Raw genomic sequence first — 25,044 nt, 5'->3', positions numbered from 1 at the left:
CGTGTAGGTCAACGTTCCTCACGAACCACGGAGCCCCGACAGCTAACCTGCAAAAGCGGGATTGTAGGGATTGGAGTGTGTCTATGTGTGTGCGGGCCGCGTGAGCGAACACCACACTCGCGTAAGTCATGACGGGCCTTATGCAAGTTTTGTAAAGTGTCACCTTGTTCCGAAGGGACATTTTACTCCGCTTACAGATCATGGGGTAGAGTCTACCGAGAATAAACGCGGCACGGTCACGGACTGATTTTATATGCGGGCGGAATGTCATCGATGCATCCAGGGTAACGCCCAGGTACTTGACCTTCCTGGCCCAGGGTATGGATTGACTAAAGAGAGTAATCGGGGGTGTGAGATTCCTCCTCCTAATACGGGAGGAAATCCGTGTGGAGCTTCCCCTCTGAAATAGCACCGCAGTACTTTTCGCTGGGTTGATGTCTATGCGCCATTTTCGGAACCACTGTCCTAGGGCTAGGGCTGCGCTCTGAAGCTTCTTCGCGATTAGGGACTTTTTTCCACTAGAATAGTAAACAGTCGTGTCGTCGGCGAATAAAGCTAAATGGGTCGGCGGCGACCGGGGAATATCGTTGACGAATAAGCTAAATAGGAGGGGTGAGAGGACAGAGCCTTGCGGGATTCCAGCTGTAAGAGGTCGTGGGGAGGAGCGGGTTCCCTCGACTCGATATCGAAAAGAGCGGTTCGACAAGAAGTCCCGTATGATGAGCACGAGACTATCCGGCACGCCCATGTTGAATAGTTTGAAAATCAAACCATTGTGCCAAACTTTGTCGAACGCTTTTGCGACGTCGAAGAAGAGAGCTCCCGTGTATAACGGTTTTGGTCGATTAAGCCCCACAAGAATGTGCTCCGTGAGGCGGTGCACCTGTTGAACGCATGAGTGATTTGTACGGAATCCGAATTGTTCATCGATGAGAATGCCCTTGGATGAGACGAAGTCTCTGAGGCGTTTGTAGAGCAGACGCTCATACAGTTTGCCTAGAGACATGAGGAGGCTAATCGGGCGGTAGCTCGTCGGATGATTTTTTGGTTTACCGGGTTTATGTATGCCGATAACGTCCGCTTCTTTCCACACCGCGGGAAAGATACAGTTCGCCATAGCGGCATTGAAAATAGATGCCAACATCACGATGAGTTGGACGGGTAGAAGTTTAATAACGCGGTTAGATATACCGTCGGAACCGGGAGCCTTGCGAGGACGTAGGTCTTTGATCAAGTCTTTAACTTCTATCGGGGTGACGGGTGGTAACGCATCCGATGGTGGCAAGGAGGCTCTGCGTTCTACCTCACTGTCTACTAATTCTACATGAACAGGGTCCACGGATTGAGTGCTGGGCGTGCACTGGGTTTGCAATGTATCGGCCAGCAGCTCTGCTTTTTCGTCATCATCGAACGCCGCGAGTCGGCCTGAGGGGCCTACGAGGGGGGGCATAGTTACTACCGTATCCGATTTGAGAGTACGAGCTAAGCGGTAGTAAGACCTTTGGGAGGGCGCGAGTCCTTCTAAGAAATCAGACCATCTGGCATCTCGGACTTCGGCGATGCGAGACTTTACGTCGCGTTGTAGGGCACGCATTCGAATACGGTTTTCCGCGGTAGGATACCTGTCGTAGGCGCGTATCGAGGCGTTCTTAGCTCTAAGGAGTTCCCTAATATCGTCGGACAATTTGAAGCGGTGAAGGAAGTCCTCCGCTATAACTTGTTTCGATGACCTATCTAATGTCGAGGTGATGTGTGACGTTAAGATGTCTATGGCTTCAGCGGTATCCTGAGGAGACGGGATAGAGTCCGGGTTAAACGGGAGCGATGGTGGATCAGATTCAGCCAGGCTGATGCCCAGCGTGTGCCAATCCACCACAGTCCTCGTGACGGGAACGGAATCGGGAGCGCGACCGAGCTTCATAACGACGGGACGGTGGTCTGAATCTAACTCTGAAACTACTTCGATCGAGTGTAAGCGCAGAGTTACGTTTTTTAATAACGCTATGTCGAGTATATCCGGGCGATGCGCGATATTTAGCGGGTAGTGAGTCGGGGTTAGTGGAGCGACGATATCGAAGGCGAGATCATCGACTAACGCGTCAAGCCGCCTGCCATTCGGGGTTGTGGTGTGTGAGTTCCACCTGATGTGTTTACAATTTAGGTCGCCCGCCAGAATGACAGAGCTCCCCATACCGAGCAGCGCCTCGATATCACTGCTTAGAACGATCTTATCCGGTGGAAGATAAACGGACGCGATAACGATCGGCGCGTGTCCCGTCAGTGAGATTCGGCACACTGATGCTTCGATATTAGCGAGCGCGGGAGGATCGAGCGGGACGCAATGCAGGGCTCTTCTATAGTAAATGACGGTACCACCACCACGGGCAGAGAGCCTGTCGTTCCTGACCATGTTATAGTTCGCGATTTTAGGGTCACGGCGCGCGGGCTTAAGTAGAGTCTCCTGCACTAAAAAGATATCAATTTGATGGTCACGCAAAAAGTCAGAAACCTGATCACGTTGATTTGCGAGACCGTAAGCGTTAAAAAATCCTATCGTTACGGATAGGGGCTTTATTCTACTTATATACGCCATTGATTACCGGCGGAGTGAGGGGAGGACGTACGTATTTAATGACGCGTATACGTCGGCGTATTCCTGCACAACAGCGATAAAGTGTTGTGCAGTGGAGGCAGCGCGAATGGCGTCGCCCAAAGCGTTAACGCGCTCAAAGTTGATCGACTGAAAGAAGTCGATCGCTAAAGCGAGATTTTCGGACGCGGTCGGAGGGCAAGTCGCGGGAGAGGGACGAGTCGCGGGGGCGGGACGAATCGCGGAGGAGGGAGTTGTAGCCGTGTTCGTGTACGGCAGCGGTTTTGCCCAGGCCGAGACACTGGGCACCGCCGCCGGAACGAACGCTGGCTTAGCCTGCGACGCAGAGGGTGCCGAGGCTTTGATGTCTGGGCCGGAAGCTCGGAGGCGGTTTTGGCGGGCGACGCGGCGATTTATTTTAGGGGCTCGGGGGCAACCACGGTAATTCGCGGGGTGGCCCTGTGTTCGACACAGGACGCAGCTAGGCGGTTCCGCCGCGGTTTTTTGGTCGCGAGCGCAGAGGGCCGTGGCGTGATCGCCCAAACACTTAACACATCGGGGGCGCGCGTGACAGTTACGGGAAGAGTGCCCGTACAATTGACAGTTATGGCACTGGCTAGGAGTGCCTTTTTTATGGGGGGCTTCGACGGCGATACCGGAGAGCCTACAGACGGTCTGTGTGTTGAAGATTTTCTTACCCTCGGGGGTAGGCTGGAGGGTGACTAGAACCATATTATATGGCTCCCTACCGCGACCGGTGTGCATACGGTGCACAGAATTCACTGGAAAGCCCTGTTCTAACAGATCGGCCTTGACGAGCTCTACATCTAACTCTTTAGGGATTCCGCGTATTACAACGCGGAGTTCGCGCTCCTCCTGGAGCGTATAAGTATGGAAACTTATACGTTCCTTACGGAGGTAAGAAGAGAGGGCCCTATGGTCGTCGGGTGTTTGAACCTTAATTTGAATGCCGTTCGCGAGGTTACGGGTATTCGTGAAATTTATATTTTTGGCCTTAAGGGCCAGGCAAACTCGATCCCAAGCTGCCTTCTCCTGAAGGATAACCGGGGGAGGGGTCTGGGTTTTATTTTGTGCCACCGGACGCGGCGACGGAGTGGCACGGGCTGGGGGCGCAACGGGAGTCTGAGGGCGGGGGCGCGACGCGTTCACGGCTTTGCTAATTTTAGCGGCCGCGGGAGCTCGAGACTCCGCGGCACGCTTCTTACCCTTCTGTACCAGGGTAAATCCATCCGTCGATGAGGCGGGGGCGAGGTCGACCTCCATGTCCGAGTCAGAGTCGGAGCACGAGGAGGCGGGTGCAGGCGACCTACGAGCAAGTGTAGGTGTTTTAGAGGGCGCGACGGAGGCCGCGGATGATCGCTCAGCTGAAACGATGGTCACGGCGGACGACGCAGCAGCTTTTCTCGCCAGTATGGGCGACACGGGAGCGGCAGGCACGACAGAGGCTGCGGTGCTCAATGCAGAAGCTCTGCACGCAGGTACAGGCGACGCAGGAGCAGCGAGCGCGGCGGAGTCCTCGAGAGGGCTCGCAGTGTGATTGGCCTTGAAGGCCAGAAACTCTGAGGCGAGCTGTGGGTGGCGAAGTCGGAGGAATTCCGCGAATACAGCGTCCATGATCGCTGAGTACCCAGGTGGGGCGGCCCCGGGTCTTGAAGACACTCGCCTTGCGGCGAGGCCCCAACTTCTCGGACCTGAGCGGTTCTATTGAACACAGGTGGCAATGCGGCGCGATTACTACAGGACAAAGAAAAAGCACAACAAAACAGAAATTACAAAAAGAAACAAAACAAATAAATACTTGCAGGAAAACACTTTGTCGGCAAATGTTCCACGAACACAAAAATAACTAAACCAAAACAAATAAAAGCTTCCAGGAAACACACTTGGTCGGCAGATGTATCACGAACACAGGCCGCGCGAACAATGGCCGGGCTAACAAAAGCCGGGCGAACAAAGACCGGGCGATCGAGTGGACGATGAGCACGTCCGCACGTGACGGGTGCCTCTATCGGAATCCATCGATAAAGGTATGCGTCATGATAATCGCCTTATCGTCGCCGCCGCTGGCTACTCCCCGAATCCTGATCATGCAGGAGCCAGTCACCGTCGACGCCCTAGACACGTCCTTACGGATCCACCAGATCCAATAGCATTAGACGTCTTCAGCTCTAACGCTAGGAGCAGGCTTAGGGACCCCGGTAACCGTACTCGTCGAACGATAGAGTTCGGCGTGGAACAGGATCATCTCAGATGGTCGCGATCCCGATCCAATAGTAGATTCATTCACGAAGCACCTGCTCTTGAGTTGTTAGGTCTCCTTCGGAGACGGAGGGGATGCCAGACAGACTGGCGTCGTAACGCGTTACGTAACAAAGCGGGTTACCCTCCTATGAGAAAGAAGTTATCACTTAAAAATTTATCCCTTTATAATTTTGCGGGTTTTGATTTTTATTACACGATGTTATTCCTTCACCGTGGAAGTCAATCGTGAACATTTATTGAGTACGTATTTCATTAGAAAAATTGGTACCCGCCTGAGATTCGAACACCGGTGCATCGCTCAACACGAATGCACCGGACGTCTTATCCTTTAGACCAAGACAACTTCTACCTTGTGTAAATGCAAAAAAAGATTTTAGTAATTCTAAAGATTTAGTACTGAAAATAGGTTATGTTTGTCATTTATGCAATAACGTTTGAAATTAGCAAATAAAAAGAAACTAGAACTACGTTTCAGTTAAAATAACTGATTATACTAAGTTAAATCCAGTACTGAGATCTCTGGTCTCACTCCACTAAGCGACCGGGTACTGAGTGCCAACTTATTGTATTAGACATAGTAAATTTTCGTAAGACGCACGTGCTCTCAATGATCGCGGGGTAGGAGGCGGTTTTGAGCAGCCCCGAGGGGTTTTAATTTCACACGTGTTCGTTTGCGGTCGTTTTTGGTTGTAAACCTGTCAAAGAGACGACAATAGTCAAAGTATAACACACCACAAAACCAAGTTCTGTAACGGGACCAAGTTTTATGACCCAGCTAAACTTTCCGGACATTGCAATATTAAAATAATAAATTTTAAAAGAGAAACAAATCGTTCAGAATGAATTTACTTATTGTTCGCTTTGATATCTTGTTTATTTTACGACGCTTCCTAAAGTTACATTTTGGATGACTACTGATCTATTTTTGCTTAATATTGTTTGAAGCTGGTAAATAAAGGAAAACTATGTATATTACGCTTCGAGAGAGAAAGCGAAGACAGTTTTTTTTTTTTTTTTTTTTCCTACCTAAGCTGATAGCCTTGAGAGACTATGTCAGCGTAACCCTAACTTTAGTAGGTGAGCTCACGGGGCTCAAACCTGACGATGTTGCTAACACGAACACTAGCAAGAGTCGTGCTTCGCAGAATCTACCACCGGATCGGAAACGCGACCCACTGAGAAGATCCGGCGAGAAACTCAGTGGGCTGTGTCTGAGAGTTAATTTACTCGTCGAGCCCTTCGACGCAAGCGTCGGGTTCGACGAGAACGGTGACCGGTGCTTGAAGTACCTAAAAGCACCGTTAGTGGATCGGGAGGATCCGAGATGACGTGTTTTGGGCGACGTCGACTGCTTTCCATTCTGTCCGCAGGATCGGGAATGTAGTTACCGGCGGCCACGATGAGAGGGTTCTCGTGTCGTGCCGCTTTATCGAAGTGGCGCATGGACGCCGACTGCAGATACTTACTGATGGACTCTAAGTCCAGGTCGTCATGGAGGTCGACGTTCCTGACGAACCACGGGGCTCCGACGGCTATCCTGCAAAAACGGGATTGAATGATTTGAAATGATTTTAAGTGTATGCGGGCCGCGTGAGCGAACACTACACTTGCATAGGTCATGACGGGGCGTATGCAAGTTTTGTAGAGTGTCACCTTATTTCTAAGGGACATTTTACTTCGCCTACATATCATCGGGTAGAGACGTCCTAGAATGAAGGCGGCACGATCGCGTACCGTCTTGATGTGGGGGCGGAATGTCATCCTACTGTCGAGGGTGACGCCTAAGTATTTGACCTTCGGGGCCCACGGTATGGGCTGGTCGAACATCGTGATTGGGCGAACGGCGGGGGCGGAGGTGTTGACGCGCCTAGTCGGGAGGGGGGTGCTCAGCGTGGTGTTCGGAGGGCGACCCCTTTTGAAGAGCACCGCTGTGCTTTTCGTGGGGTTAATGTCGATGCGCCACTTCCGGAACCACTGTCCCATGGTGGTAGCTGCGGTCTGAAGTCGTCGATGAAGCAACGCCTTCTTCCTACACAAGTAGTAGATGGCGGTGTCATCGGCGAAGAGTGCCAGATGGGTCTCCGGAGACCGGGGTATATCATTGATATACAAACTAAATAGTAACGGGGAGAGGGCGGAGCCTTGCGGGACTCCGGCTGTGACGTGACGGAGCCGGGAACGCGTTCCCTCGACTCGATATCGGAACGAACGGTTCGACAAGTAGTCTCGTATGATGAGCACGAGTCTGTCTGGCACTCCCATGTTATACAGTTTGTATATCAAACCGTTGTGCCAGACTTTGTCGAACGCCTTCGCTATATCGAAGAAGAGGGCTCCTGTCGGAATGGGTTTCCGCCTGTTCAGCCCTAGTAAGATGTGCTCCGTGAGGCGGTGCACTTGATGGACGCACGAGTGTCTGGCGCGGAATCCAAACTGCTCGTCTATAAGAATTTTATTCGCGGATACGAAGTCCCAGAGGCGTTTACGAAGGAGCCGTTCGTATAATTTGCCTATCGCCGGGAGGAGACTGATGGGGCGGTAACTCGCGGTTTCGTTCTTTGGTTTGCCCGGCTTGTGTATGCCGATAACGTCCGCTTCTTTCCACGCCGCGGGAAAGATGCAGTTCGTCATAGCAGCATTTAGTATGGTGGCCAACATCGTTATCAGTTGGGCTGGTAACAATTTAAGCGCGCGGTTGCGGATGCCGTCGGAGCCGGGAGCTTTCCGTGGTTGTAGGCTATCGATCGCCTTCTTGACCTCGGAAGTGGTAATGGGGGGTAACGCGTCCGAGGGTGGCAGGGAAGCTCTGCGCTCGACCTCCCTGTCGACGAACTCGGTGTGTTCGGGGTCCGCGTGTTGAGTGCTGGTGGTGCACTGCTCTTGCAGTGCATCGGCCAGCAACTCTGCCTTGTCATCGTCATCGTAAGCCGGTGATTGGCCTGAGGGGCGTACGAGAGGCGGCATAGTGGCTATAGTTTCGGACTTGAGGGTCCTAGCTAGTTGCCAGTATGCTTGGTGAGTGGGCGCGAGTTCTTCTAAATAACTATCCCAGTTTTAGTTTCGGGCGTCGCTTAAGCGGGATTTGACCTCCCGCTGTAAGCGACGCATCCGAGTCCGGTTTGAATCCGTGGGATATCGATCGTAGGCCCGGATTGCCGCGTTTCTAATTCTTACGAAGTCCCTAAGATCGGGGGAAAGTCTGATGCGGTGGAAGCAGTCCTCCACATCGACTTGTTTCGAGGATCTTATGATCGCCGTCGAGACGTGATCAGTGAAGATGTTTATGGATTCGACGGTATCCTCGGGGGATGGAGTTGAATCCGGGCCGCAAGGGAGGATTGGTGGAGCGGTGTCAGCTAAGCACGTGCCCAGCTTCTTCCAATCCACCATGGTCCTCGTATCTGGTTCGCGGTTGAGTGGGCGACCGAGCTGCATGACGACAGGTCGGTGGTCTGAGTCGAGTTCTGACATTGCCTCGATGGAGCGTAAGCGCAGAGTTACGTTCCTCAGCAGTGCCAGATCTATTGTGCTCGGACGACGCGCGGCGTTGTACGGATAGCACGTGGGGGTCGGGGGGTTGAATATTTCGAATGTGAGGTCGTCTATGAACGCGTCGAGACGCCTACCGTTCACATTCGTGCGATGGCAGTTCCACCTAGTGTGGTGGCAATTTAAATCGCCTGCCAGGATGACCGCGTCCCCCATACCGAGCAGTGTCTCGAGGTCACTGCTCAGGAGGGGTTTGTCAGGGGGGAGATAAACGGATGCGATGACGATCGGCTGGTGTCCCGTCAGCGCGATGCGGCACACTGACGCCTCGATATGTAAGAGCGAGGGAGTATCGAGAGGGACGCAGTGCAGGGCCCTCCTATAGTAAATGACAGTCCCGCCCTTGCGGGCGGAGAGTCTGCCATTCCTAACCATGACGTAATTCGCAACTTTGGGGTCGCGACGCGAGGGCTTTAGGAAGGTCTCCTGCACCAGAAGGATGTCGATGAGATTGTCGCGGAGAAACTCATATACTTGATCGCGCTGACGCGCGAGTCCGTTAGCATTATAAAATGCTAACTTTAAGGAACGCGGTTTTTCCCTACCGTTGTTGGCCATTGATTACCGGTAATCAAACCAGCGTACGCTGGACGGACTCGATGACGTCTATGTATTCGAACGTCGCGTTTAGGCGGTCTTCGGCCGTGACCGCTCTGCGCATGGCGTCGGCGAATGAACGCATGCGGTCGATGTTTATCGCGGCGATGTAGTCGCGAATAATCGTAAAGTCGTTTGAGTGCGCTGGGCCGGGGCGAGGCGCGGGACCGGGCGCGGGGGCGGGGCGCGGCGCGAGCAGGGGCTGGGGTGCCGGTGGTTTCCCTGCCAGCGTGAGCGGCAGCGGTTTTGCCCACGCGGAGACGGTGGGCACCGGTGCCGGCACGAAGGCAGGTTTTGGCGCGCGGGGCGCCGAAGTCTTTGGGCCGACGGTTTTTAGTGGCGCGTTGGCCAGACGCTTTCGCGGGGCCTTGGGGCATCCGCGGTAGTTGGCTGTGTGACCCTGCTTCTGGCAGAGCACACAGCTCGGCGGTTCGGTAGCGGTCTCCTTGACCCGCGAGCAGTCGGCTGTCGCGTGGTCACCGAGGCACTTTACGCACCGCGGACGCGCGTGGCAGTTGCGCGCGGAGTGGCCGTAAAGCTGGCAGCGGTGGCACTGCCCGGGAGTGCCTTTTTTATATGGGGCCTCGACGGTGACCCCGGATAAGCCGCAAACGGTGCGGAGACTTGAGGCAATCCGTTTGCCTTCTGGAGTTGGTTCTAGCGCGACGAGAACCATATTGAATGGGAACCTATCTCGGCCGCTGTGCATTCGGTGCACGCTTATAATCGGGTACGCCTGCCCGATGAGGTCCTCCTTGACTAGCTCGACGTCGAGCTCCTTCGGTACTCCGCGTATTACTACGCGGAGTTCGCGATCCTCCTGGAGCGCATAAGTGTGGAAGCTTATGCGCTCCTTACGGAGGTGGGCTGTCAGCGCCCTGTGATCGTCCGGTGAGGCCGTCTTAATTTGTATGCCGTGCGCGATGTTACGCGCATGGACGACGTTGACGTTTTGTGCCTTACAGGCACGGGATACGCGATCCCACGCGGTCTTATCTTGTAAAATTACCGGCGGCGGCGCGGGAATTTTGCGGACGGACGCGGGTTGGGGTCGCGGCGACGGGGTTGCGCGGCGAGGGGAGTCGGGTGAGACCACGACTTTAGGCCGCGATGCGTTCGCGGCCTTGGGTTGTTTCGGCGCCGCGGACGGTTCCACGGCGCGGGCGCATTTCTTTCCACGCGTGACGGTTTTGAACCCATCGGAGGTTCCGGGTTCGGGGCTGGCGGCCGACTCGAACTCCATCTCCGACTCGGAGTCGGAGCCGGAGCTCGATGCCGCGCATGACGCGATCGACGCGGGCGCGGGGGTGGGGGGCGACATCGGCGAGTCGCGGAGTACCGGCGCGGGAGGCGACAGCGGAGAGTCTCGGATTATCGCGGCGGCGGCGGACGAATCGTCGGGGTTCGATGCTAGCGTGGCCTTGTAGGCCTCAAAGCGGGACATGATGTCCGGGCATATTTGTTGTACGAATTGCGCGAATAGCGCGCTGTTCGCGTTATTCATGGTTGTTCTGTGCCCGGGGGGGGCGTCCCCGGGACTTAAGGCACACTCGCCGAAAGGCGAGTCCCCTGAGTAGGAGTTCACCCCCTGCGCTTTACCAGCAACAAGGGGGGGAGTGCCTTTGCCGTGAAAACGGCAGTCGGCTGGGGATTGGGGTGGAAGTTGGGAAGGTGGGGCCCCACTGGGTTGTGAGTGCCACAACAAGCGGTGATCGCAGTGGGGGTTCAGTCTTTAAAAAGACTGTTTTGCTCGCCGAATAATATAAATAAATTTAATAATATGGTATGAGTGAAATGATAGTGAGGTTGTCGTTTCGAATGCACAACTCAACTTCAAACTGTTTTCACAACTCAAGGTCGCGACGCCAGCGACAGCGCGTCAAGAATGCACAACAATGCCGCGATCGATGCGACAACGACAATGTTGGACAACTCGAGACACACGTTCGCGACGGCAGCGACAATTTTTTGTAAAAACGCGTCCGGACTGACTGGCGATGCAATCGGAACTGTGAAGACAGTAAGGCAATCGCCGTCAAAGTTTTAAGTAAAAATAATTATGGGTACCTATTAAGTTGTCAAGGTAAACATATTTTGTTTTAAACATATTATGTGTGTGCAATCTAAATTTTGTCATCCATGGCAGATAATTAGCTATGGTCAAATTAAATTTTAGCATGGTTATTATTCATCTCCTCCTTTAATACATCGAGATGAAAATTCCAAAGCATGTTATAGAAACTCATTAACACAACTTCCTGTAACGTGTTTTATTTTTTAATTTAAACTTATCAGTATTCAGCGAGCGAATTCTGTCTACGTTCTAATTCTGAGACAGCTCAAATTCAATGTTGTGATCGGCATCGAGACGAGAGTCTGCCGGCGCAGATGTTTAATTATCAACCCCGATTACAGACAACTCGTAGACAAGTTGTCCCATTGCTGTGTGTGGTGCATGTGTTAGCGATTCAGATTGTACCATAAAAATAATAAATTTAAAATGAGACATGCTTAAAGTGGACGCAAGACTAACTTACTCATCAGACAAATAATTAAATTATAGTGGAATATATTTTGTACGTGAATTATTTAATGTTATGTTCTTCGATAATGTTCTGTATACATTTGTTTCAAATAATTATTCACTATTAGTTTCAGCTTCTATAATGAAGGGCATATTACGTAATAATTAATTGATTCGGAATAAGTTTGATGCAAATTTGACTTTGAGATATAAATATTACATATAATATGTTTGTAATAACAGCCGGCCTCTGGTGCTAAAACCGATTACCCTTGAAAAAAAAAAAATCGATAGAATGATATACGAAAAATAATAATGAAATAGGTTACAGGAGTTGGAATAATAATTTAAATCTCTGTATATTTTAGTAGAACAGAAGAGCAAACATTATTGGATACAAAAACTATAAACAAGTTAAAATCAGAACGGGTCTTAAAAACTTCAAAAGATAAATTAAAATCAGAAAATAAAAACAATTACGATCGCATGTATGATTAAAAATATAACTAAAATGATCTATTGGTGGTGGTTTTTGGCAGTATGACGACTTGTGAGTCCGCACGGGTAGGTACCACCACCCCGCCTATTTCTACCGTGAAACAGTAACGCATTTCGATTTGAAGGGTGAGGCAGAAGTTGTAACTATACTGAGACCTTACTAAAATTTGTATCTCAAGGTGAGTGGCGGCATTTACGTTGTAGATGTCCATGTGCTTCGGAAACCACTTAACACCTGGTGGGCCGTGAGCTCGTCTATCCATCTAAGAAAAAAAAAAACATGTGGCACTCGGGGACTGCCGCGGTAAAACTAGCATTTGTTTATCAACTTATGCAATTATAATTAGATAATAATAATTTAAAATTAAAACAATAATAAAATAGGACCACGCTATATTTATAAACATTAACATAAGCAAAACATTAACTGTCCCCTTCACACTTATAAGCTAGACCGCGCGGGAGAGAGATGGGCAGACTTTTCATGCGCATGCAGTGCGAAGTCACGCCACGCGCTTATTCACAAACACTACACAAGCGCAACGTGTGAATGTGTTGAGCTACATGGTAGGCGGAGTGGGGGGTGTTAGGTTTTATTTTCGCTACGAAATTTTTTGATTCCGTCGCCGCACTCAATGCCCGCGATAAGCTATGGAATAGCTTAAAAATTGAAAATGTTACGTAACTAAAATTGTTATATTTTCCAATCATTTATGCCGAACACGGGCCCGCCTACAGTAGAACCACACACCCCGTCTCGCCAGCTGACCGCGGCGTACATAAATTCCGACACAATATTTCGCTGTCGTCCGCATCGAAATTTCGATAACAATACGTGCACATGTCACAATTTTAGTTTGTTTATTGCAATGCTCCCTTTGTTTGTTGTAATTAACGTCGCCATTTTGAATTTCATTCCCGTATTTCACTTGTTCCTGTAGAGTAATGACGAGAATGTTTGTTAAGTTGGAACTGTAGGTCTGGTTATTGTAGTTAAGTTAATTTTGGATGTATTCCGGTTAACCTTACCTTATTACCGCGCTTACCTTATTGGAGCCTTGCTACCTACCTCACACGAGTCGATTCCGCCATTCTATCTACTTCTGCGACGTACACATATTGGTAACAGCTTGATGTAAGTTCCCATCATAAAATACATTTGAGGTGCTATTACCTGTGGCGTGTTGTCGGCACGACTCGAAAGCATTTTATCTTAAAAGTTGGGACGGCATCAGCATTGAAGAGTATAGTTTCTTGGGTATCGTAATTCCCACTTGATGCGAAATGTACGATTGCGTTACATGATTAAGTTACATCGCAGCAATCATGCGGTCGGTGCTACCCAAACTTCCTGTCCCGGTCCCGGTCACCGTTCTCGTCGAACCCGTCGTTTGCGACGAAGGGCTCGACGAGCGAATTAACCCATAGACACAGCCCACTGAGTTTCTCGCCGGATCTTCTCAGTGGGTCGCGTTTCCGATCCGGTGGTAGATTCTGCGAAGCACTGATCTTGCTAGGATCATTGTTAGCAACACTCCGGTTTGAGCCCCGTGAGCTCACCTACACACGTTAGGGTGAAGCTGAAATAGCCTCTCAAAGCTATCAGCACAGGTAGGAAAAAGAAAAAAAAAACCCGAACTTCAAGTAATAAAAACATAAATAAACTAAATAGGATTAAACTATTAACAAAAATAAATTATTTCAGACTGTCTTCGTCAGATAAATCGTAACTTGAATCGCTAGAGTTAAAAAAAAAACAGTCACAAAAGTGTAAAATTACTAAACAGATAACTCAAAGTAATTTATCACGTGACGTCCAGCAGCGCCCCTGGCGGCGACCCCCGGTACTAAATCACGAGTGAAACGACAAGAATTATCAAATAGCTCAAGATAATGAAAACATAACTTTTTCCTGCTACGGTTTTTTTTTAAATCGAGGGTGAAATTATGCTGACTCTTTTATGTTTATGCAGAATGTTATCTTCCCGCAGCAATTATTGGAACGCTACTTCTAACATACCACGTTCTGCTTTGTTGTTTGAATATTCAGTGACCACTGGTGGTAGGACCTCTTGTGAGTCCGCACGGGTAGGTACCACCACTCTGCCGTGAAGCAGTAATGCGTTTCGGTTTGAAGGGTGGGGCAGCCGTTGTAACGAAACTTGAGAGCTTAGAACTTATATCCCAAGGTGGGTGGCGCATTTACGTTGTAGATGTCTATGGGCTCCAGTAACCACACAGCATCAGGTGGGCTGTGAGCTCGTCCACACATATAAGCAGTAAAAAAAAAAACTACCTTACCACCGGGCTTAAGTTCGTTTCTCGGTCGCGTTAATATTTTTTTTTTTATGGTCAAACTATTATTTTCTCCTACCTCAGGTGCACGTGACAAGAAAAATACCCCGAATACTAAAATATCTGATAATAAAATAAGGTGTTCATTAGTCTGTTAGCATCTATGTTTGCTCAACTGATAACAGACTAAAGTTTCAGACGGGTTTAAGTTAATCCAATAGCTTAGTTTCATTGTGACATTATTTAAGATAGCGTAAAATCGAAAAATGATTAGTCGAGATAAAAGTTTCAATACATTCATATACACATGCAAATATACTGTTGGTTACGTCGTCGATCGGGATCTTTGGTGACAGGGATCAATTTCTGATCTTTGTATATTTTTTACATTTTCGTCCTGGGTGTAGCTGTACAAAGTTAATTCTAAGTCTATTAATTATCAGTGTAATTTTCCTTTTGTGCAACAAAAATCAATTTCAAAAGCACTGCATATTGTTTCTGTAAAAGCTCTAGCCACTACTAAAATGTTATAGGTCCAGTGCAATAAAAATGCAGTTAAATGACCCCAGGAATTTCCAAAAACAAACAAACCAATCACAGTTACCGTAGAAATAAAATAAATTTCCATAAGGCATTAACTTACTCCCCACTACAGTTTGCCCAAAGGTAATTGCCTTATTCCCATTTAGGCCATAAACGCATTATGGCCCGTACTTCACGGGCTTATTGCCCGGCAGAATGAAAACTGCGGGCTGTTATAAAAATGTCGGCTCGGAAGGAAGTTCATCGACACAGGTCGGGTAATAACGGCAAGCCAACTATTATGAGAAACTTTGACACGTGGAGGAAGGAATTATTTTATAGGCAGCGACTCGTTAGTGGATGTGGCAGTTTCTACATTGTGGAAATTTTTGGGACTTTGATTTGTTCTGTATTTTATACCGTATGCTCAATGAGAAGTGGTCTGAAGAATTGTTTGAGAGGATTCCGTTTTCTTATTCAATTATCGCACAACCCACCTCCACATGAGCGCTGTGTTTATTAAACTTGTATTTCTTGAGATCATTTCTGCTACATAGCATTTGACTCTAGGATTAAACTGCTTTCACGGTGTTTCTTGTCTTCAAACGACGTTTTTTAAAATTCTCAGTAGTACGCAGTAAGGTCTGCTTGACCAAAGTTGCTCATGTCCGTGAGTGACAATCATTTTGTGTTAAGTGGGTTGTGTGCTTATAGTTAATAACAATCTTCAAATTATCTACTTTTTTATTGCTAATATTGCTGAACGATGTGGTATTAAGTGAAGCAGGGGAGATCGTTTTCATGACGTTAGAGAAATCAGGTCAAAATCCTAATTGTGTTGCCTATCCCTACCCTTCAACTATTCTGAAGTAACGCTGGCAGGAAACCCATAGCAAATTTCATTTTTTTTTATTGCTTAGATGGGCGAACGAGCTCACAGTCCACCTGGTGTTAAGTGGTTACTGGAGCCCATAGACATCTACAACGTAAATACGCCACCCACCTTGAGATATAAGTTCTAAGATCTCAATATAGTTACAACGGCTGCCCTACCCTTCAGACCGAAACGCATTACTGCTTCACGGCAGAAATAGGCAGGGCGGTGGTACTTACCCGCGCGGACTCACAAGAGGTCCTACCACCAGTAAAAAATCATTTACAGACAATGAATATTTTTGAGCGTATCGTGTGTTGCAATGACGATAATTTGGTTTGTATCCACTACCATGGTCAAAGCGTACTTTAATCCGCCTGAAGTAATTTGATGGCCTTCAACAGATATCTTAATATTTTAAATGAAATGCCGTATCCACAACTTTTCAATTCCATGTAACCTTCCTCCAAGTGGTTGTTCATTACACCTCGCAGACGAGGTAATAGCAGGGCCGACACACGCGAGCATAACATCTTAATTTATTGAACGAAACTAATGAAATTCCACAGTGAAATTATTGTGCGAGACAGCCCTGCGCTCACCGTTTTCGCGCGAAAGGGTTTATATAGATCTTAATGGTTACTTTAATTATTTCAAAATTAAAGATGGTTCGAGCGTTTCGGAGTTGAGTCTATGAGCTATATAATATAAACGTTTGAGTCTTTGCTAATGTGTGTTCTTGCTTGTATTTATGCTTGCTTGCTTGGTTTTACCGTGCGAGTGTAACAGTAATTCAAATCACGTAAGTAGGTATGAAATTTCCTAAGGAAATAAGTATTTGCTTCCATGGTGAAGAAACAATTTGGTGTAATGAAAATTATAAATTTATTCAAGTGTGTGGTTAGCGTATGGACATTAGATGCGTAGAGAGAAGATGCATGTGACTAAGAGATGTATGGAAATGGTAGTGAATGATAGAGGGGGAAGAGGTCGACCGAAGAAGACTTTGTATGGAGTGTGTGAATTACGATATGAGAGAGAGAGAGGAGTGAGTTGAGATGACGGCTGATAGAAGAGAATGGAATAGAAAAAATCGCTGTGCTGACCTAGTGGGATAAGGTGAAGAAAAAGAAGAAGACATAATCACTAGTATTAGGGCATGTTGTTAGCCTGTACGGGTATATGCCACCATCCTACGTATTCCTGTCGTCCCATAGACACAGTTCAATGAGTTTCTAGCCGGATCTTCCTAGTGGGTCGCGTATCCGATCCGGTGGTAGATTCTGCGAAGCACTGCTCTTGCTAGGGCCAGTATTAGCAACACTCCGGGTTTGAGCCCCGTGAGCTCACCTACACATCAAGGAGAAGCTGAAATAGCTTCTCAAGGCTATCAGCATAAGTAAGAAAAAAAAAAGAAAAAAAAAAGTGCCACAAGGCAGTTAGTTATGATTCGAACAATCCATTTGCAATGAGATTGAACCTTCCATTTATGTCTAAGAATGCGCGCTTGGATTATTTACATTGTGGTTGCTATGGTCCCTCCAGCATAGAACAAGAGAAGTCATTCGATCTGCCATAATAAACAGTAACAGCATATCGGTACCATCTAAACTAAACTGGAAACTTTTTTACTGGTGGTAGGACCTCTTGTGAGTCCGCACGGTTAGATACCACCGCCCCACCTATTTCTGCCGTGAAGCAGTAATGCGTTTCAGGTTGAAGGGTGGGGCAGTCGTTGTAGCTATACTGAGACCTTTGCACTTATATCTCAAGATGTGTGGCGCATTTACGTTGTAGATGTCTATGGGCTATATAGTATAGTAGTAGATGTCTATGGTCTATGGCAGTAACCACTTAACACCAGGTGGGCTGTGAGCTCGCCCACACATTTAAGCAATAAAATAAAATAAAAATGTATCTGCTAATCCAACTTTGCCTTTTACAAACTTCTGCTACTATAAAGCAATGCCGAAATTTCAAATTCTATATTCTCACTCGCAAAATAATTATAACACATTTCACTTAACAATTTATAAATATAGTTGTAACGAGATTACTTCGGTAAATAACAAAGTTTAATGTTACACGTTTCGCAGATACAAATAAGACATCGCAACGTTAATTCTTAAGTGAAGAAACAATATCTTTCTAACGAATCGAGAGATGTAGGCTTAATTAAAATTTTCTTCTCAACAATGATGTCTCAGCGAAATGCCGCCTAAAAGTGGGGTGCTGGAATGTCAAGTCAAAAGCTTGGCGCGTGTTGTAAGCGGTGAATGGTTTCTTCACGTATCTCGATTAAGAACGATCGCATGACTACTCTGTATATGTCGGAGAAGCCAACTATTAATACCATCGTCAGACATCGTAGGGGCGAATAAGGTGATCGAGCTAAGAGAAATATTGATTACACCCATGACGGGAATAGGATGGGAACGGATTCCTTTCGGGAGATGACTATCAAGTAAATTTATCGACACGACATTGACAACCATAGACAAGCAACCTGCACTGACATTGACGTTTGGAAAGTTTGACAATTGATAGGCTGAATGTTCTCACGAGTGAACATTCGGTTCATGTAATATTTTGCTATATTGATTACATAACACTAGATAGACCATGAGCGAAATACATAACACTAGATAGGCCATGAGCTTGTACGCATCGATTTTAAAGAAAAATAGTGGTTATCATTCTGGTAATACCAATCGTCAACGTATCACGCAGATTACTCAGTAAGTGGTGCGTGAAGATATACAAAGTCTAAAGGTCTTTGTTGATTACATCATAATATAGGAGAACCTTTGACATCATTATATTTGCGACTCTTTTAAATTATAGCCTTGTATCAAAAGTAATAAAAAATTCATACATAGCTTCACTCTTGTACCAAACACCAGAGCCCTCTAAGTTGAAGCGGAATAAACAGTGAATTTTGATGATAAGTTATTTTAAGAAACGGAATAAATGCAACAGAGTCAGAGTGAAGGGGAGGAAATGCTAACTTGCACAATTTTTTTCTCATCGATCTAATTGGTCACGTAATATTGTTCTAATTAAATCTGAAATCTTTTGTTAAAGAAAACTAATGAATAAATAACCATCAAGAGGTTTGATTTATAAATGGTATAATTTTTTCTGTTATTACTTGGTTAAGTAAGTGGACTTATGAAAAAAAGGGTGAAGAGTGGCGGGTAAGAGGTGGATGTGGAGAGCCAAAGACCGGGCTTGGTAGTGTGGATCGGGAGAGGCCTAAGTCCAGCAGTGGACGACTGTGGGCTGATGATGATGATGATGATGCTGATGATGTGAAAAAAACGCTGCTTTATAAACTACGAAACAATTTTATTCATTACCAACAAAAAAAACTTCAGAATTGAATTGTTTGCAAAACTTTCTGAAGAGTCTTCAATCTCGTCAAATGACAAGGCATCTAAAAGCTTAAGATTCATAAACTGTCTAATTAAAGCTCAAAGCTCCAAGTTACTCGACACTGGAAAGATTTTGATTAATCGCCGGATAATGACTTGTGGGGTTCGAATCGAACAACTTTAAATTTTCAATTTTTAGTTTATGAAAATTTATTGTCTTAAGTTTAAGTTTCAACTAAGTTATTAAACTAGTCAGTGGTTTGGTTAAATTTTGTTTTGCAACTTTTTAAAATCGAGTACGGGCACACAAACTTCGTGCCGGTCTATTGCACAATTCGTATAAATATATATATTTTTTTTATTGCTTAGGTAGGTGGACGGAGCTCACAGCCCACCTGATGTTAAGTGGTTACTGGAACCCATAGACATCCACGACGTAAATGCGCCACCCACCTTGAGATATAAGTTCTAAGGTCTCAAGTATAGTTACAACGGCTGCCCCACCCTTCAAACCGAAACGCATTACTGCTTCACGGCAGAAATAGGCAGGGTGGTGGTACCTACCCGCGCGGACTCACAAGAGGTCCTACCACCAGTAACTTTATAAATGTATGTATTTTTACGAATGATTTTCACAATTAATCGTTCAATGAAATCAAAACCGCATTATATAGAAATACGGATGTTTGCTCGTACCGTTATGCCGACTCGATACAGTTTGTTTAATGGAATAACTTATGACTATAAACAATGAAATACTAAATATTTACTGGTGGTAGGACCTCTTGTGAGCCCGCGCGGGAGGTACCGCCGCCCTACCTATTTCTGCCGTGAAGCAGTAATGCGTTTGGATTTGAAGGGTGGGGCAGCCGCTGTAACTATACTTGAGACCTTAGAACTTGTATCTCAAGGTAGGTGGTGCATTTAGGTCGTAGATGTCTATGGGCTCCAGTGACCACTTAACACCAGGTGGGCTGTGAGCTCATCCACCCATCTAAGCAATAAATATTTTTTTTTTTTTATGACAATTACAATTCAGTTACGGTTCAGACTTCGATCACATGTCTTGAAGTTTGTTCGTTTGCCCGCCAAACTTATAAACAACTAGCGACCCGCCCTGGCTTCGCTTCGGAAACTGTAACTTATTATTGATTTCTCCACTATTTAATGGATGTTATTATGTTTGGGAGTGGATTAAACGACAAAGGGAAGATTTTCCACCGAGCGGGTGATATTGCTCGGTAGATCGACGGTCCGAACGTTGTTGTTCGGAACTTGTATATATGCGCTTTATCTTGAAAATGTCGTAAGCGAGATTCAGGCATCTGTCAATTATCTTGCGTTGTATGATGACTACCCGCCACATCACTCCCCTCCGAGACTGGAGGTCGTGTCATTTTTTGTTAGCGTTGTCCGTGCTGAGATTAGCTTGCAAGGGCCAGTGCTGCTCGAAGCCTGCGGTGACTCGAGGCTGAGCTTGAATGCTGCGTGCGTGTCGCCAGTGCTGCTCGAAGTTTGCAGTGAGTCGAAACTGAGCTGAATGCTGCATGATTGTCGCCAGTGCTGCTCGAAGTCTGCGGTGAGTCGAGACTGAGCTTGAATGTTGCGTGCGTGTCGTGCGTAGTCCATGTGATGCAGAGCTGCCACGCCGGAGATATGTGACCCCAAACGTTGATGATCCGGTCGTGGGCTGCGATGAACTGTAGCGGCGTGATGAGGCAGTGAAGGTGCGTGCCGTAGGACCAGGAAGCGCGGTGAGTCGGCTGCGATGGTCCTGTTGAGGCTGCGATGCTGGCTTGCTGTGGGACGACTGTCAATGACGTGCTTTTATCTGCGAGAATGCGGGGATTGTGGTAGCCGAAGTTCATGATGCGCTGATGATGAATCGAAAGGTTGCGTGTTCACATCTCGTCGCAGGTCACCAGTTTGGGAGGCTTAAACGAGGAAAGGAAAGATCTTCCACCGAGCGGATGATATTTGCTCGGTAGACCGCCGGTCCGAATGTTGTTGTTCGGAACTTGTATATATGCGCTTTTTCTTGAAAATGTCGTAAGCGAGATTCAGGCATCTGTCAATTATCTTGCGTTGTATGATGACTACCCGCCACATATGCATATAAAACTTCCTCTTCAATCACTATCTATTAAAATAAACCACATCAAAATCCGTTGCGTAGTTTTAAAGATTTAAGCATACATAGGGACAGAGAAAGCGACTTTATTTTATACTATGTAGTGATGTAAATGTGTGTGTAAATTTGTTCGTGTTATAAATACATAATATTTTATATACATAGTTATAAATACATAAAATAGATAATTATCATATTAATTGAAAATTTCATACAATTTTATCGGCATTTCGGGAATGGTTTTTAGCACAATAGTACCGGTGACAAATCGCGTATGTAGTTATGATAAGATAAATCTAGTTCACTAGTCCGACAGCAGCCACAATAATACATATTCTTCTTCTTAGTCGGTCGCTTCATTACGGTAGGTCGTGTCTAGCTTGAAAAGTTGATTATTCGATCCATTATGCTTCTCCACGTCTTCTTGTCATCAGCGGTCTTTACAGCCTAGGTTATTGGCAGGGCGGTGAGCGTTTTTATCAGAACTAACCAGCGGGTATGTGAGCGACCGCGTCATCTTCTCAATGATACATAGCTGGAATTCGTTTGGAAAAAAATGTATTCGAAAATCGAAAACACGCTAAATTGAGTATTCAGTAATGAGATATGTAATCAGTTTAATGTAGTCATAATATCATTAGATTGCACGTCTATTTTGTATGTGTATCGAGACTGTACAACCCACAGACACAGCCCACTGAGCTTCTCGCCGGATCTTCTCAGTGGGTCGCATTTCCGATCCGGTGGTAGATTCTGCCAAGCACTGCTCTTGCTAGGGCCAGTGTTAGCAACGCTCTGGTTTGAGCCCCGCGAGCTCACCTACACGTTAGGGCGAAGCTGAAATAGCCTCTCAAGGCTATCAGCATAGATAGGGAAAAAAAAAGACTGTATAATAATATTGTGTCTCTGGAGTCGTGTTTTACGTAATATATATATAATGTATCAGCATTCTGGAAATTATATACATGCGTAATGAATATTGAAACTTTATCCTTTACCCTCTAACTTTACCCTCTAAAACTCACTCATGCTCGGACTCATTATACACAGAGAGTACATTAATATACTCATCTCGATATTTTTTGTTAATTGTTATATTTAAGCTCACATATTGTCACTTTTATGGAATGCATGAATTTCAGATTGATTTTGGTCTAATAATTTTCTATTTTTGGGTATCAGAAGTAAAGCTGTTGTATTCTTTGTACGATGAGCACTGCTGCTTGAGATACAGGTTTTATCAGCTAGATCAAGCACAGATGCAAATTATGATTGTGTTTCTACTTCTATGTTAACAATAAATAAATAAAATTATTGTGAATCTCCTTAACAGTTCGTATCTGCATTCCGAGAGGACGGTTTTAAATTGTAGTGTACAAGCTTATTTTAAATCTCCGACTGTAATACTTTTCAGCATAGGTATCAAACGATAGATACGAAATTTTAGGAAAATATATCACTTCACGCACTCTACTACGGAGCTTTTACATGACTTGTACACTCTTGTTTACGTGTTACATAAAACTGAACCTAAAACATGATCGAATGGCATTTAAGAAAATCAGTTAATTTTAATAAGTTCTTTTAAGAAAAGTAGACTGGCAAAAGCTCTTTCATGAGTAAGCTCGGATAGGCACAACTATTAAGCGTTGTTTTGCAGAAGTAGCGTGCTCCAGTTTAAAGAATAGGAGGAGTATACATACTGTGAATACAAAACAATTAAGATTTCGATAACGTGTCTTAGGGTTGAAAAAATCATTTTGTGTCATCATTGAGCTAAGAAACTACTTACTACCTACCACCAGGTGGGCAGTGAACTGCTTAACCATAATTTAAAAATAGAAAATTAAAACCGTGGACAATACTTCAAGCAATCATAATATCTTTTACGGCTTAATTTCATGCTTATAACTCCGACGTTTCTTATAGTTTTCGTAATCACTGACGACCTCGACCTCTGAAAGAAAGATCATAAGCGCGAGATAAATAAAAAAATTATTGTGTCTCAGACTCGTGAAAACCGAAGAAAACACTATAACACCTCGGCTAATAGTTGATCCAAATCGTAATTCTAAAAATAATCAATTTCGTAACAATAATTCGCTGCAAAAGAGGGTAGGTGTAAGATGTTTTTTTTTTCCAATACAAACGAATATGAGAGGCTCAATAACGATTTAGTGTTATATAAATGAACGAATGAGCTAAAGATATCGTTTTGAACGTACGTGGCTATTTTCACTGTAACTGTTTTGTTTGGGCCTGGTCCAATTCATGAGAGATTTAGAACAAAAGTCTATAATGATCATTTGTTCTCTTCGAGAATGCTTTGTAAATATTCTGAGTTTAAAAAAAACATTCCTCAAACAACGACACCAATCTGGAGGATTTTAGACCTATGTATATGTTGGCGCAACATCACTACTTAAACTAAAAATAGTTAAACTAAAATAATTAACTGTTTCCTTAATGTCACGCATGTCAACAACTGTTTAAGACGGTATTCAATAGAATTAATGACTAAGCTACCCTCACTTTCTTCTATAAATACGAGTGATTATTGTCGCTCAAAACATTCCGAACCAACCAGTAAATAGTCATATATATATTTTATTACCGTAGTAAGCAGACAAGCTTATGACCCATCTGATGGTGAGTGGGTACCGTCGCTGGGACGTCAACAATGACAGGAACAGAGCCAAACCGCTGTTTACCGCATATCTGCGAGAAATACAAAATATATATCTCGATTGCCAAATATCTTCAAACATAAAGCTGGTGCCGTCCAGGGATCTAAAATGAAATGACTCGATCGATTAGACCAAAGAGGCGAATTTTTTTTTTATGAGAAGCAAGTTTACTTTTTTATTCATGTTTGTTTGTTTTATTTTATCGTATACGTCATGTAAATATATTATTATAAAAAAAATCAGATCTGTGTTTAAAAGAACAAACAAAAAGATAGAGTTAAGGGACTGAAAATTTGCGTAACATCAGTCATTTTACACAAAATAAAAACAATTTCAAATTGAAAAGATAAAAAAAGTACGATGCTTACTGATGCTTGCTTTTAATATTTTTATTATTTTTGTTTCGCCGAAAGCTTATTACTTACGTAGACAAGGCAGTTTCAGTATAGGCGTGTAAAAAGCCTGGACGTAATGCATGCCAATTCGTCGGCGCCGGACTCTGCCGGACACACGATCAGATACTGTACCGATAGCAGAATAGCTGTAAAATTAATTCGTCATTTTTCTTTTATTTTTTAATTCTTAGGCATCCACCACACCCAGATGGGATGGTATGGACATGTGATGAGACGAAATGAAAATGAGGTTGGTAAGAGAGTGTTAACTATGAATGTAGAAGAATATAGAAGAAGAGGTCGACCTAAGAAGAAATTGATGGATTGCGTGAAAGACGATATGTGTAAGAGGGGAGTGAGCGAAATGGTATAATATGATAGAAGATTATGGAAGGAGAAAGCATGTTGCGCAGACCCCAGGTGACTGGGAGATGGGCAGGAGAATGATGAATGTTTGAATTTAGTTACTATTCTTCTTTGCTATTCATTTTACAATTTTAATATTCACTTACTATTGAAACTTAAAATGATTACCAGAATGAAACCAGAAATGAAACCAAATTATTTGTATTTGTCAGCTTTTTTATGGAAACATAGGCAAAAAGTATTTTGAATTTAGGTGAACTGTATGTTTTTATGAGAGATAAATAATTTTCGTACCGAACTTGGTAAAATCAGTGTAAAAAATATTATAATTATTGAAATCTGCTCTGCTATCGCTCCAC

The sequence above is a fragment of the Bombyx mori genome, chromosome 13, assembly GCF_030269925.1.
Source record: "Bombyx mori chromosome 13, ASM3026992v2".
Classification (NCBI taxonomy): domain Eukaryota; kingdom Metazoa; phylum Arthropoda; class Insecta; order Lepidoptera; family Bombycidae; genus Bombyx; species Bombyx mori.
Note: the sequence above shows the minus strand (reverse complement) of the source record.